General features: G+C 37.6%; 1 protein-coding gene across 1 annotated transcript in view; it reads right to left on the reverse strand.

Annotated features, from left to right (window-relative positions):
* The window catches only part of SUGCT (succinyl-CoA:glutarate-CoA transferase), a 1,528,177-nt gene that overhangs the window by 182,054 nt on the left and 1,329,523 nt on the right, over nt 1-16,600 (reverse strand). The gene's annotated exons all lie outside the window — the stretch shown is intronic.

Below are 16,600 nucleotides of genomic sequence, written 5' to 3' on the forward strand. Positions count from 1 at the left end.
CTATGTCCCCTAGCTGCCCTTCAGGTCTGGAATTGAACCCATTCCTGTGGCTTCCAGCCAAACAAAAGACAGGCATATGAGCTGAACATTTACATTAGCTAAATACACTCCTTGGAGAGATCAATCATGGGAGAATAGAAGGGCTGTGTATGCACAGGGAGACAGCTCAGGGGCCAAGAGTGCATGGGAAGAAGCACATAGGGAGGAGGTTGCTATGGAGAGGAAGTGAAAGGAAAGCTATTGTATTGGGGGAGATTACAGTCAATGTCATGAGACAAAGTATATGTGAACTGCTGTCTGGAAGATGAATTTGCTCTTTAAACTGTCAACCAAATCACAATAAAATAAAAAATAAAATGAAAGAAAGAAAGTAAGAGCCACATGGCCATCTGTGACTTATATCATGTTCAGATGAAGTACAATTTGGCAAAGCATTTCATCCCTCCCCCTCTTTGTGGTATCCCAATCTTACTCAAATGATGAACCTGGAGATGCACTGACTGCTAATTCCATACCCTGGCAAAGATATGACAACATATAGATATGGTTTCATAGAAGCTAATGTGTAACAGATACATAGAAGATGGGATTTGTTTCACCTGGGAAGAAAACCAATGAGTCTTGCACACTCAGTTCTGTGAAAAATAAATCTTTAAGGTTGGGGTGGTGATATTATGAATGGGATATTGACCATGATCCATTGATTATGTTAAGATATGTAGAGATTTTTGTTTAACCCCTTACTATCACCATTACCACCATTTTATCACCTCCACCAGCACCTCTTATTAATATTAAGTGTGCCTATTCAGAATTAAAGTATGATCTGTTAAATAAGATGGCTTACTCCATTAATATTTTCTCTGGCAATGGTCTCCTTAATAAAATGGATTTTGACATCTTAAGGATCTATATTTAAAAAAATCCTATTAGAGTCTGCCTAGTTTTCATCCTTGCTACCTGATAATGCTGGATGAGAGAGACAAAGCCACTCCTGTTTCAAAAAGAACTAAAACAACTCCCTCTTCAGCTATGAATAAACCCAGCAATGAAGTCAATCAACTCACTCCAGGCTAAAACCAATGAGAAAATATAATGTCACTTCTTGATTATCCAAGCTAACTCCATAACAAGCAAGTCCAAAATGGGATATAAAGTTAAAACTTTTGTATTCAACTATTACATAGTTTCTGTTTTTATATCTTCAGCCAGTGTTCTTGCTTAATTACATATAATTGATCTAATATATTCCCTAAAGACACATCATAAGTCAGTACTTAAATTTGATACAGAAAAAAAGACTTGGCTGGATATCAAAAAAATAATACATCATGACCAAGTGGAATTCATAACATGCATGCAACCATAGTTCAAAATTAGAAAAACAATCAATGTGATCCACCACATATATAAAACAAAGGAAAATAATTACATGATCATATCAATCAATACAGAAAATCTAACACCCATTACTGATTAAAAAAAAAAAAAAAAACTCTCAGCAAAATAGAAGTAGAAAGAGAATTCCTTAACATAATGGCATAAATGCAAAACCAACAGCCAACATTATTCTTATTATTCTCAATGAAGAGAGACTGAACATATTCTCCTTGCAAATGGGAACCAGACAAGAATGTTTTCTATCACCACTCCTATTCAACATGGTATTGGAATCCTAGCCAGGACAATAGGGAAAGAAAGAGAAATAAAGGCATCCAAATTAGCAAAGAAGTAGCAAATCTCTCTCTATTTGAAGATAATATGGTTTTATACATAGAAAATTACTGTAACTGATGGAAAGACTCAGCAAACTGGCAATGTACAAGATCAATATACAAAAATCAGTTGAATTCCTCTCCACCAGCAAAGAGATCCCTGAAGAGGAAATAAGGAGAACAATATCATTTTCTAGAGATATCAAAAAAGATAAAATACTCAGGAATACATCTTACTGGGGACACAAAAGACCTACACAATGAAAAGTACAAAGCTCTACTACAAGAACTATAAGAGGTCTATATAAATGGAAGAACACACTATGCTCATGGATAAGACTGAACATTATGAAAATGTCAACACTACCCAAAGAATCTATAGATTCAATGCAATCCTGATGCAGATCCCATCAACATTCTTTAAGGACATGGAAAAAACAATCACTAGCTTATATGGAAAAGAAAGAAACCTTGGGAAGGCAAAACACTACTGAAAAAGAACGAAGTGGAGATCTCACACTCCCTCATCTTAAAACCTAGTATACAGCCTTGGTAGTCCAAACAGCCATTGTATAGGTACAATGATTGAATTGAGAACCTAGAAATAGACTCATCAATTTATGGACAGCTGATCTTTATCAAAGGGCTGAAACCCATTCAATGGGGAAAAAATAGTCTCTTTAACAAGTGGTGTTGGCAAAACTAGATATTATTTGCAGGAAAAATGAAACAAGATTCATACTTCACACCATATACAATAAGGAAGTTAAGATGGATCAAAGACATATATGTAAATCCTAAAACTATAAAGATCATCAAAGATAAAATAGAGGCAACCTAGGGGCCCTAATTTATGGCATAAATAGACTATTAAGCATAACCCAAGATACACAAGTAGCAGAAGATAAATTAGATGACTAGGACATTCTAAAAATTAAATTAAATTCTTATTTGCATCAAAAGCCTTCTCCAAAGAGTAAAACAAGAACCTACAAATTGGGAAAAATATATTTGGCAATGGCATATCCTACAAGGAACTTTTATCTCTAAAATTTACAGAAAACACTTAAACATCAAAAAGACAAGCAATCAAATTCAAAAATGGGTAAAGGACATGAACAGACACTTTGGTAAAAAAGATATTCAGGTAGCCAACAAACACATGCAGAAATGCTCATGGCCATTAGCTATTAGAGAGGCACAAACAAAATAATGAGATATCATCTCACCCCAGCAATAATAGCAAAGTTCAACAATAGTGAAAACAACAAAAGCTGGTAAGTATGTGCAGAGATTGGAGCTCTCATACATTGCTGATGGTACTATAAAATGGTGCAACCATTGTGGGAAACTATATGATGCTTCCTGAAAAAGTTGGGAATAGAAATATCATTTGATCCAGCAATCTCACTAGTAGGTATATATATCCTAAAGAAGTGAAAGTCGGGGCAAAAATACACGTATACACACCCATGTTCACTGCAGCACTATTCACAAAAGTAAAGAGATAGATACCACCTAAGTACCCATCAACAGATGAATCAACAGATAAACTATGATACATACACACAATGGAATGCTATGCAGCATTAAAGAATAATGAAGAATCTGTTAAACACTTCATAACATGAATGAACTTGGAGGACATTATGCTGAGTGAAATAAGGCAATCACAGAAGAACAAATATTATATGAGTCTACTATTATAAAAAGTCAAGGAAAGTTTTATATACAGAAAAAAATATTATTTGATGGTTACCAGGGATAGGATAGGAAGGAAAATTCTGAGCTAGGTAAGGGACCCATATTGGTTTGGGCAAAGGCAATATACCAAAAGTAGGTGACCAGCACAATATCACTAACAAAGGGAACACACAGAGAGGTGCACAAAAGGTACAGACAACACAGATAAACACTATTACATACACAATACTACATTATCAACAATAAGAAACACTAATCTATGAGAGGATACATAGATATACAGGCAAGATGATCAGGTATGAGTAGGCAAATAGGGCTATATCCATGATTATATATAGGTTCAGCAGATTATATTTCTAGATACATATTTCTTTGTGATATAAAAAAATCCATAATAGAGATAATAAGGCAAAATAAATAAATGTCTTACCAATAACCAAACATTTTGAGGAAGTGGGTGGCTGGGTTTATGGGTTTAGAGTCATAGCCACAGGAGACATAAAGCTCAATTGGCATAAATGTAGTCAACAAAGACATTGTTCTACATCCTAGTTTCTTGAGTAGCGACTGGAGTCTTAAAAGCTTGTGAGTGGCCACCTACTTGTGAGTGGCAACTACTGATCTCTCCTCATCTGGAGCAAAGAAGAGTGAGGAAAATCAAACATGCTTGAAAACAATTAGTCCAAGGGACTAGTAGACCATGGGAACATCAGCCTACACACCCCTGAGACCAGAAGAACAAGATTTTTCCTGGCTACCACTGAGGACCACTCGGAAAGAGAACAAAATTGGAGATCCTGGATAGAGTGGGAGAAAAACATGGAACAAAATTCAAAACATTAAAAAGACCAGGCTTACTGGTCTGAAAGAGACTGGTAAAATCCACAAGACTATGGCCATTGGTTATCCTTCAGGCCTGGAACTGAACTCATACCCTTGGTTCAACTTTCAGCCAAATAATAGACAGGCCTACAAGATGAACAATATTACCAGGAAGGTGAGCACTCCTTAGAATAATCAAGCATAAGGGATCAAAAGGATAGCATTTGCACAGGGATAAAACTCAGAAGGCAGGAATCATAGAAAAGAAGGACACAGGGATAAGGTCACCACAGGGAAGTAGTGGGAAGAGAGCTATTACACTGTGGAGATTGCAATTAATATCACAAAAGAAAATGCACATGAACTGTTGAATGGAAAATGAATTTGCTCTGTAAACTTTCACCTAAATTACAATAAAACTTTAAAAAAAAAATAAAAATTACTAAATTAAAATAATAATAATAATATAAAAAAAACTTGGCTAGGCATTCCAAAAAAAGTCAGTCAGCACCTATTACAGTAGAGATAAGAGGTGATTCCAGAAAATTTCTCATCCACTTTCCAAGACAAAAAAAAATGCATTACCATCACTGCACCATACGTTGTTCCTGTATTTTTGTTTTGTTTTGTTTTTTGATTTAGTCTGACATTCAGTGGTCCACTCAAATTTTTTCAAACATGAAATAACCTCATGGACCATGTGCACAGTGATGCTTGAAAAAAAAAAAAGTATAATTCCAATTAAGTATTCACCCAGGAAAATTCTTTAGCAAATATATACTTTCTAGTAGTAAAAATATGTCCTCCTCAGAAATTAATTAATAACTTTGAGCTAATTTGCAGTAAGAGTTTCTTGTCTATGAGACAGATTCACTCATCAGGAAACCCATTAGAGTCTAAGTTGATGAGGACATGTTGAAGAGGAACAATTGAGTTCCTGGCCACTTTCCCAGTCCCAAGTAACAGGAATATGAATTCCCTTAGCATGAAGTCCAGGCTCATGAAATATTTCTTCCTCATGGCACAGATAAGCATAGTTGATGGAGATCCCTAAGTTGTATCAGCGACAGTAACTTGGCTCTAAGGGCTTCTCAGGTTCCTGATAGAAAGACATTCCTGAGGATACAATTCATGCCTCCTCTGTTTCCTCCCTGCTCTCCTAGGAAGGAAAGTCGCTGTGCTATTCATTTCTCAGTGAACAGTTACAATGTCTATGACCCTGCCTCATTGGAACAAGGCTCCCAGGAAGGCTGCAGACACTCAATGTTAAATCACCTGAGAACACTTTGATTCATTTTTGCTTCAGTGCATCGCCATGGACTATTTTTAAAAAATAAAGTTAAAAATAATTGAGGACTTTGGGAAATACCATGGCTAGTCTATTTGAAAAATCACTTCCCTGCCAGCTGTCCCTCATTCTGTTGACAGAATGTAGAACCTTCCTTTTATCTCTTTCCTCTTTTTGTAGCTTAACTTGGTCCCTGAAGGAGTATGCTCTTTCTAGAAGATAGATTATGCACTACACACAACATGAAAACTTTACACCTTCTTCCTGTTGTCATCTAAAAAGGCTTTTCTACCTAGAAGATATAACTTATCTCACCTTTAACTATCAGATTGGTTTAACTTCTAATTCCTTGTGAAGACCATTTAAACTTTACAGAGGGATATAAGCTGAAATTTTGGTTCCTCTTAATTTTTCCTTTTCCCTAGTGAGATTTGTGACAGTTTTTCCTATTGCTGTTATTCATTATAGAAATTTAACTGCACTTTGAGAATATGAGATTTCAGAAACACTAATTTTCTATCTAAAGGGAAGAAAAAAAGCTAAAAGGTACCAGGAAGGATGAAGTCTTAAGTAGGGTAATAGAGAAAACTAAATAACCTTGGAAGAGACTAGGTGGTCACACCATTTAATATATGTGCTTCAAACTGAAAATGAATGAAATAGGTAAAATAAATCCCTTTTTAGATAACTTTCAAAGTAGCCAGTCTATTCATAAAAAAATACATACTGCATACATTATTCAAATATCACATTTTAAATTATTTTTATCTAATAATTTTTTATTCTAATCATCATTCAGAAAACTTGTAATATACTTAATTGGTATAGAAGGATAATTTAAAATGACAACATCTTTACCCTCCAGGAGCTTACAAAAACACACATTTATGAATATAGAAAAGTATTTTAGCGCATCATTTATAAAAAATCTTATAAAACACTCAGAAACATGTCAGCTAATCAAAAAAGTACATTCAAATTTTTAGAAATTCACCATAAAATACAAACATCAATGTTCCAATAATTTGGTTTGTGCTAAACTAATTCATAGTGGTGACTGTTCACCCTACATCCAATGCCCATGAGCTAGAAAAATGATGGCTCCAAATATGAATATTAAAATAATATGGGGAAAAATGTTTAAGAAAGGTTTTATTAAAGAGGACTTGGAACTGCTTTCTGAAAAAACACAGATCAGGGGACCAGCAGGCAAGAATAATTCAATTTAAAATCATTCTGCACGCCTAGAAGACTGCTTTGCTTTCATAGTATGACATACTTACCACTAAAATAGTTCCCAGAAATGCAACTGAAATCAAATAGCTGCAAAGCACATTCACAGGAAAGTATCTGAACAAGGCTATGGTTAGAAATGTTAGAGTTACACATCAAACTCTATTTCAGTGACATCCTTTGAAGTCCAGAACTCAGCACCAAGGCTATTTTGGCACCTCCAAAGTACATGGAAGGACAGCATGTTCCAGTCTGGTTAGAAGGCCAATGGCCAGAAGTATTAGAAGATGCAAATGGTGAATGGCTCAGTGGAAACTAGCAGTCCTTTGTAATATGATAGCTAATGCATAATCCTTCCACCAAAGGCATAAATATGGTGATGTTTATACAATGGCCAATCTCTTACTGAAGAAATGTTACGGTAGGAGCTATAACCTTATATTTCTTTCTCTTTTTTTTTTTTTGGTAATTAATAAATACAATTTTTTTTTTTTTTAATCAATTTCACAGTCTAAACTTCAGGACACTATGAGTTTTACAAAAGTCTTCAACTAAGCTAGAATTTTTTTAGGAATTACTCCTAATCAATAAATGAGAACATCTGCTAAACTAGCTTTAGGGTTCCTAGTTCCTAGCCAAGCTCCGATTCCAAGTCTCACCTTCGCTCCTCAGATAAGGATATTAGAAATAAGAGGAGTCAGCATAGATCATTTTTAAATTTCTGATGTGTTTTTAATTTGATTGTTAGTTCTATGTTAGAGTTTATTCATCTGGCCTCTGCCTATCTCCCAGGTTAACTGAAACCTGCTCCTTCCCCACCTTCTGCATTTGTCCCCCTACTCAGTTCTTTTGGGTGCCATGTTCTTTCTTGCCTTGAGGCCTCCACATTGCTCCCTCATTCTATCTTTTTTTAGCCCCGTTGACTACTACTCATCCTTTCCTGATCCTGCTTAGTATATGATGTCTCCCTGTTTTGTACTCCCACAGCATCTCATTGTATTCTCTGGTTTCCCAAGGTAACACTCATTACACTTTTCCATGTCTATTGCTCATACTTGCCTCCCTGGAAAACCGTTAAGCTCTGTGAATGACTGGGCCTATGCTAACTACAGCTCAATTCCCAGAACTTCAAATAAAATCTGGAACATTATTTTAATTTATCGAGTTGTGTTTGTGTATATGTGTGTGTGGTTTGAGGTTTTAGCACTCAAAATATTTATATTAGATAGATTTGGCTGAAGATAATCTTACACATGCACTTCTGCTACAAAATTAGCCACTATGTTACATAAACAACAGAAGGTTGAGTTGGAATAATTTCTTAGAGACAACCAAACACCTAGAGAGAGAGAATCACCAGGCCTGTGGGCTCAGGACCATAGTCTCAGAGGAATGATGTTCAATTGGCACAACATAGTACATAAAAATCTTGTTCTACAATCTACTTGCAGAGTAGAAACTGTGGTCTTATAAGCTTTCAAGCGCCCATCTATGATGCAACCATTGGTCTCCTCCCATTTGGAGCAAAGAAAAATGAAGAAAATCAAAGGCATCCAGAAACAAGGACAAGATGGACCACGAAAACCTCAGCCTTCATGACCCTAAAGACCAGAAGAACTAGAAAGTGCCCACTTGGAAAGGGATCAGAACTGGACATCCTGGATAGAGTGGGAAGAAAAATGTGGAACAAAATTAAAAAACACCAAAATGACCAGAATTACTGGTCAGATAAAGACTGGTGGAACCCCATGGATTGGCTCTCAACCCAACAGTAGAAAGACCTATGTGCAGAACACCTAACGCAGGGTGATGTACCCACCTAGGGAGATGCACCCCTTAGATCAGTCATCCATGAGACACCAGAGGGGCAACATTCACAATGAGGGAAAGCAGGACAGACAGAAATGTATAGTTAAGAAGGGCACAGGGAGGGTAGTCACAGGGAGAGGAGGAGAGGAGAATTCTTTATGGCTGGGAATGGTAATCAGGACCAAGAAATCACATATGCATGAAATGTTGAATGTAAGTCAAATTTGCTTAGTAAATTTGCACCCAAAGCACAATTAAAAAAAAAAAATATATATATATATATTAGTTACTTATGAAAAAATTAGTACATTGTGCCTACTGTGCTGATCCTTCTATCACTAAATGAAAAATAAGCTAATAGTACTGACTACATACCTCATTAGGGACTCCTCGAACATCAGAATATTGAAGCCTGACAATGAGAAACATGTTATGTTTTCTCCATTTGTAGTCCCATTAATATTTCATTTTTCTTAGTCTCCCTCTTTCTTTAACAATGGAATGTTGCTGTTGTTGTTGGTAGGTGCGGTTGAGTCAGCTCTGACTCATAGCAAACCTATGTACAACAGAATGAAACAGAATTGCCTGGTTCTACGTCATTCTCACAATCCTTGCTATACTTGAGTCCGTTGTTGCAGCCACTGCAATCCATCTTGTTGAGAGTCTTCCCCTTCTTCACTAAACCTCCACTTGACCAAGCATGATATTCTTCTCCAGGGAACGGTCCCTTCTGACAACATGACCAAAATAGGTAAGACGAAATCTAGCCATTCTCGCTTTCAAGGAGCATTTCAGCTGCACTTCTTCCAGCACAGATTTTTTTGTTCTTCTGGCAGTCCATGGTATTTTCAGTATTCTTCTCCAACATAATTCAAAGGCATCAACTCTTCTTTGGTCTTCTTTATTCATTGTCCAGCTTTCACAATCATATGAGGTGATTGAAAATACCATGGCTTAGTCTTCAAAGTGACATCTTTGCTTTCTAACACTTTAAAGAGGTTTTCTGCATCAGATTTTCCCAGTGCAATACAACTGATTTCCTGACTGCTGCTTCCATGAGTGTTAATGGTGGATAAGAGCAAAATGAAATACTTGGCAAGTTCAAACTTTTCTCTGTTTATCATGATGTTGCTTTTTGGTAAAGTTGTGAGGATTTTTGTTTTATTTATGTTGAGGTGTAATCTATAATGAAGATTGTAGTCTTTGATCTTCATCAGTAAGTGCTCAAGTCATCTTCACTTTCAGCAAGTAAGGTTGTGTATGTCTCAGGTTGTTAATGATTCTTCCTCCAATCTTGATGTCATGTTTTCCTTCATATTGTCCAGCTTCTCAGGTTATTTGCTTGCCACACAGGCTTAATAAGTATGGTGAAAGGATACAACACTGACATGCACTTTTCCTGTTTTTAAACCATGCAGTATTCTCTTGTTCTGTTCTGAAGACTGCCTCTTGGTCTATCCACAGGTTCCTCATGAGCACAGTTAAGCGTTCTGGAATTTGCATTCTTTGCCATGTTATCCATAATTTGTTATGATCTACATAGTCAAATGCCTTTCCACAGTGAATAAAAGACAAGAAAACATCTTTCTAGTATTATTTGCTTTCAGTTAAGATCCATCTGACATCAGATATCAATGGAATAGTATGTTTTAAAGCTCAAATCCCAGAGTAGGATATGAACAAGATATGAAATAAAGAATAGTATCTCTTCCTCCACCATGGCCATCAAGTTGATTCTGACTAATAGTGACCCTTTAGGACGGAATATAACTGCTCCACAGCATTTGCAAAGTTCTAAATCTTCATAGAAGCAGATTGCCTCATATTTCTCCCTTGGAAGAGGTGGTGGATTTGAACTGCTAACTCTTTGGTTATTAGCCCATTGCTTTAACCTTTACATCAATTAAAAAAAAAAAATACCTCATTGCCATCAAGTTGGTTCCAATGCATGGTGACTTTTACTTGGGTTTGTGAGGAAATACCTCTACCAAAGTAGATTGCCCAGTCTTCCTTCTGAGGAGTGGCTGGTGGGTTTGAACCACCAGCCTTCAGGTTATCAGTCAAATGCCTTAGGCACTACAACACCAGAGCTCCACCAATAGAGCTCCTTAAAGAACAGTATTAGCATAACTCATATATACAGATAATTCATGAGTCTTAACTATTCTCTATATTGTAACTGTAATGCCTATAACACTTTGAAGATCAAAGACTACTCCTAAAAGCTGGGTAACAAGACTGACCGAGCAGCAGCAGAGATCCAGGTAAGGGGAGGGCCACAGGGCCCACCCCCAAGAGGCAGTAAGTGGGGGGGAAAAATCCAGGTGATGAGACTGACAGCGTAGCAGCAGGATCCAGGAAAGGAGAAGGCTGGAGAGGTTTCAAACAGATAAGGGAGACAAACTTGTCTGTCAGTTTGTCATACTGTGGTGGCTTGTGTGTTGTTATGAGGCTTGAGGCTGTGCCACCAGAGTTTCAAACGCCAGCAGAGTTGCAAATACTGCACAGGTTTTAATTCAGCTTACAGACTGAGACAGACTAGGAAGAAGAAAGGGGTCATCCATTTCTCAAAGAATTGGCCAGGGAAAACCTTATGAATAAAAGAGAAACACTGTCTGATACATTACTGTGCAACTTTATGAATAGCCTGGAAACACTGACTGATACAATGCAGGACGGCAAGCCCCTTAGGTTGGAAGCCTCTCAAAATATGACTGGAAAAGAGTTGCATCATCCGAGTAGAACCAACCTTAATGATATGGATAAAGTAAAGCTTTTGAGACCTTCATCTGCTGATGTGGCATTACTCAAATTGAGGAGAAACAGCTGTGAACATCCATTAATAAAAGGACCATGGAATGTACGAAGTATGAATCTAGGAAAATTGGAAGCTGTCAAAAATGAAATGGAACAATAAAGGTTGATACCCTAGACATTGGTGAGTTGAAATGGACTGTTTTGACCATTTTGAATCAAACAACCATAAGATCTACTATGCCGGGAATGACAATTTAAAGAGGAATGGCATTGGCATTCATCATCACAAAGGATGTTTCAAGATCTATCCTGAAATACAATGCTCAGTGATAGGATAATATCCATAGGCCTACAAGGAAGACCAGTTAATGTGACTGTTATTCAAATTTATGCACCAACCACCAAAGCCAAAGATGAGGAAATTGAAGATTTTTATCAACTTCTGCAGTCTGAAATTCACCAAACATGCAATCAAGATGTGTTCGTTATCACCGATGACTGGAATCCAAAATTTGAAAGCAGGGAAGAATCACCAGTAGTTGGAAAATTTGGCCCTGGTGACAGAAATAATGCTAGAGATAGCATGATAGAATTTTGCAAGACCAATGATTCATTCATTGAAAATATCTTGTTTCAACAACACATACAGCAGCTTCTTGTTGTTGTTGTCGTTATGTGCCGTCGAGTCGACCCCCAACTCATAGCGACCCCTCCTTGGGTTTCTGAGGCAGTATCACTATGGAAGTAGGATTGCCCAACCTTCCTTCCGAGGAGTGGCAGCTATATATGTGGATTTCACCAGCTGGAGTACACAGGAATCAGACTGACTACATCTGTGGCAAGAGACAATGAAAAAGCTCGGTATCTACAGGCAAAACAAGATCAGGAGCTGATTGTGGAACAGACCATCAATTGCTCATATGCAAGTTCAAGTTGAAGTTGAAGACAATAAAAACAAGTCCACAAGAGCCAGAATATGACCTTGAATAAATCCCTCCTGAATTTAGAGACTATCTAAAGAATAGACTTGATGCATTGAACACCAATGACCAAAAACCAGAAGAATAGTGGGATGACATCAAGAGCATCATCCATGAAGAAAGCAAGAGGTCATTAAAAAGAAGAGAAAACAAGAGAAGACTAAAATGGATGTCAGAAGACACTTGGAAACTTGCCCTTGAGCAGAGAGTAGCTAAAGCAAATGGAAGAAATGACAGGATAAAAGAACTGAATAGAAGATTTCAAAGAGCAGCTTGAGCAAAGCCAATTACTATAATGAAATATGCAGAGAACTAGAGTTAGAAAACCAAAAGGGAAGTACATGTTCAGCATTTCTCAAGCTGAGAGAACTGAGGAAAAAATTTAAGCCTCAAGTTGCAATATTGAAAGATTCTATGGACAAAATATTGAATGATGCAGAAAACATCAAAAGAAGATGGAAGAAATACACAGTCATTGTACCAAAAAGAACTGATAGATCTTCATCCATTTCAGGAGGTGGCATATGATCAATAACCAATGGTATTAAAGGAAGAAGTCATAGCTGCACTGAAGGAAGTGGCAAGGAAGAAGGTACCAGGAATTGATGGAATACCCATTGAGGTGTTTCAACAAATGGATGCCCCATTGGAGGCACACATTTGGTTATGCCAAGAGATTTGGAAGACAGCTACCTGGTCAAATGACTGGAAGAGATCCATATTTGTACTCATTCTAAAGAAAGGTGATTTCACAGAATGTGGAAATTATCGAACAATATCATTAATATCACACACAAGTAAAATCCTGCTGAAGATAATTCAAAATTGGTTGTAGCAGTATATTGACAGAAAACTTCCAGAGGTACAAGCTGGATTCCGAAGAGGATGTGGAACAAGGGATATCATTGCTGATGTCAGAAGGATCTTGGCTCAAAGCAAAGAATACCAGAAAGATGTTTACTTGTGTTTTATTGACTATGCAAAAGCATTTGATTGTGTGGATCATAACAAATTGTGGATAACATTGAGAAGAGTGGGAATTCCAGAACACTTAACTGTACTCATGAGGAACCTGTACATAGACAAAGAGGCTATCAAGGGGTCATGGCATGGTTTAAAATCAAGAAGGGAATGCATCAGGGTTGTATCCTTTCACCATACTTAGTCAGTCTATATGCTGAGCAAATAATCTGAGAAGCTGGAGTATATGAAAGAGAATGTGGCATCAGGATTGGAATAATTAACAACTGTGATACACTGATGATACACTCTTGCTTGCTGAAAGTGAGGATGACTTGAAGATGACTTACTGATGAAGACTGACTTCACATTGCTTGGTTCTACAATTGATGTCAGTGGAAGCAGCAGTCAGGACATCAGACGACGTATAGCACTGAACAAGTCAGCAGCAAAGAATCTCTTTCAAGTGCTGAGAAGCAAATACGTCTCCTTGAAGACTAAAGTGCGCCTGACACAAGCCATGATATTTTCAGTCGCTTTATATGCATGTGAGACCTGGACAATGAATAAGGAAGACTGAAGAAGAATTAATGCTTTTGAGTTGTGGTGCTGGCAGAGAATGCTGAAAGTACCATGGACTGCTAAAAGAACTAACAAATCTGTCCTGCAGGAATTACAGCCAGAATACTCCTTGGAAGCAAGAATGGTCAGATTTTTCTCACCTATTTTGGTCATGTTATCAGAAGGGACCACTCCCTGGAGAAGGGTGTCATGCTTGGTAAGATGGAGAGTTGATGAAAGAGGGGAAGGTCCTTAATGAGAAGGATTGACACAGTGGCTGCGTCTATATGCTCAAGTATAGCAGGGATCACAGAGCTGGCTCAGGACCAGGCAGTGTTTCATTCTGCTGTACATAGGGTTACTATGAATCAGAGATGACTCAACGGCACCTAACAACAACAACACCTATATACACAAATGAAATTCCTTTCTTATTCTTGATTATTGATTATATATAGGTGGTAGGAAATTACATGAAAAGCTAATGTGCTACAATAAACATAAATTAATAAAAGATATAGTTTGTTGTTGTTGTTAGGTACTGTCAAGTTGGCTCCAACTCATAACAAGCCTATATAAAACTGAACAAAACACTGTCTGATTTTGTGACATCCTTGTAATCATTGCTATGGTAAGTTCATAGTTGCAGCCACTGTGTCAGTGCATCTTTTTGAGGGTTTTCCTCTTTTTTCTTCACTCTCTACTTTACCCAGTATGATGTCTTTCTTCAAGAACTTGTCCCTTCTGACAATCTGACCAAAGTACAAGAGATGAAATATGGCCATTCTTGCTTCTAAGGAGTATTCTGGCTACACTTCCTCCAACACCATCTTGTTCATTCTCCTAGCAGTCCAAGGTACATTCAATATTCTTCGCCAACACTACAATTCAAATGTATCAATTCTTCTGCAGTTTTCCTTATTTGTTGTCCAGCTCTCAAATGTATTTGAGATGACTGAAAATACCATGGCATTCTTTACTTTTCAAAGTGACATTTTTTCTCTTTAACACTTTAAAGAAGTTTTTTGAAGCAGATTTGCCCAATGCAATATGTCATGTGATTTCTTGATTGCTGCTTCCATAGGCATCAATTGTGAATCCAAGTAAAATGAAAACTTCGACAACTTCAATTTTCTCTCCATTTGTCATAATTACAAAAAGGGCATGGTGGTGGCATCTTCTAACCTCCTCTAATCTCATGAGGGGAAAACAGAATCACCATTAACAAGGTTGACTACTGTGATGTGCCACCACCCTCCAAACTTTCTACCAATTCTGACACCAACTGTCCCTCCCATATCACTCTCTACTTCTCTTCTGGGCTTGATAATTCATTTCAATGGCCACAAAGAACTCATAAATAATACATAAGATTATAGGGTTTATTAGGGAAGTGACATGTTACAATTTAGGACAAGAAACAAATCAGGAAACAGTTCTTCAATCAGGACAGCTTCTTCTCAGCCATGCTACAGACACACTTCTCTTTGGCCTCAGCCTCTGCACTGCTTGGGCCAGCATTACTAAGTTCTTTAGCTTTGTTGATAGGTGCCTAAAGAGGTATCTGAGTCCTCCAGCAAGATTCCTGCCTCAAAGCACTCAGCTTTTTTGCTCTGTGGGTCTGGAAGCCTGCCACTCTGTCTCATGCCAGTCTCTTGGTGCTATTGCCTCTGCTGCTGCCATCTCTCTGCTTTCTCTCTCCTGCCTCTTCTTATCTCAAGGACACACTCTGCTCCTGGCTTGTATTTTTTGATAGCAGTGAGATTTCCCTTTCTACCTTTGGGATGGCTTTTTTTAAGCTAACCATGATGGCAAAAATGACCAATCCCCAGGTTAGTGTTCTATAAACTTTATTTGCAAGGTTCTAACCACACAGGAGGAGCTCTGGCAGCATAGTGCCTAAGGCATTTGACTGCTAACCAGAAGGCTGGTGGCTCAAATTTATTGTAACCCTTTTCAGAGTGGTTCCTCAGCAGGAAGGTTACTTCCATAGTGATACTGATTCAGAAACCCAAGGAGGGGTCGCAATGAGTCGGGTCTGACTCAATGGTACATAACAACAACAACCCACGCAAGAGTGCCAGGTACCTTATTAATATTTACTAACAATCCAATCCCTTTGGTGGGCCACAAAACACCTCACATTTACATAGTTTGGCCCAGTCATCTGGTGGAAGTCACAAAAAGCATGACTAGAAGAGCCATATTAAGTAATTCATTGCATCACAATAATGTTACTTATTGGTCCAGTTGTGAGGATTTTTGTTAACTTTATGTTGGGGTGTAATCCATACTGAAGACTGTAGTCTTTGATTTTCATTGGTAAGAACTTCAAGTCTTCTTCACTTTCAGCAAGCAAAAGTATGTCATCTGCATATCATAGGTTGTTTACATATATAGGATATAGCTCTGGTGACATAGTGCCTAAGGTATCTGACTGCTAACCAGAAGGCTGGCAGTTCAAACCCACCAGCCACTCCTTGGAAGGAAGACTGAGCAATCTACATCCATAGAGATACCACCGTGGAAACCCAAGGAAGAGTAGGAACCAACTCGATGGCAGTGAGTTTGACATTTTTCGGTTTAGATCATACTAGTTGTATTTTAACATTGATAATTATTACAAAATTGAAACAATGTATCATTACCTTTTTTTTCTAAGAAGCCAAAAATAATTTTAAAGAAGTAAATAATTTTCCATCTTTGTTTAAAGTGTGTTGAGCACAAATCTAACCAGGTGTCGTCCCCCCCACCCCCAATTGTGCTTTTTG

The sequence above is a fragment of the Orycteropus afer genome, unplaced genomic scaffold, assembly GCF_000298275.1.
Source record: "Orycteropus afer afer isolate SDZICR_OR568_19922 unplaced genomic scaffold, OryAfe1.0 scaffold00077, whole genome shotgun sequence".
NCBI lineage: Eukaryota > Metazoa > Chordata > Mammalia > Tubulidentata > Orycteropodidae > Orycteropus > Orycteropus afer.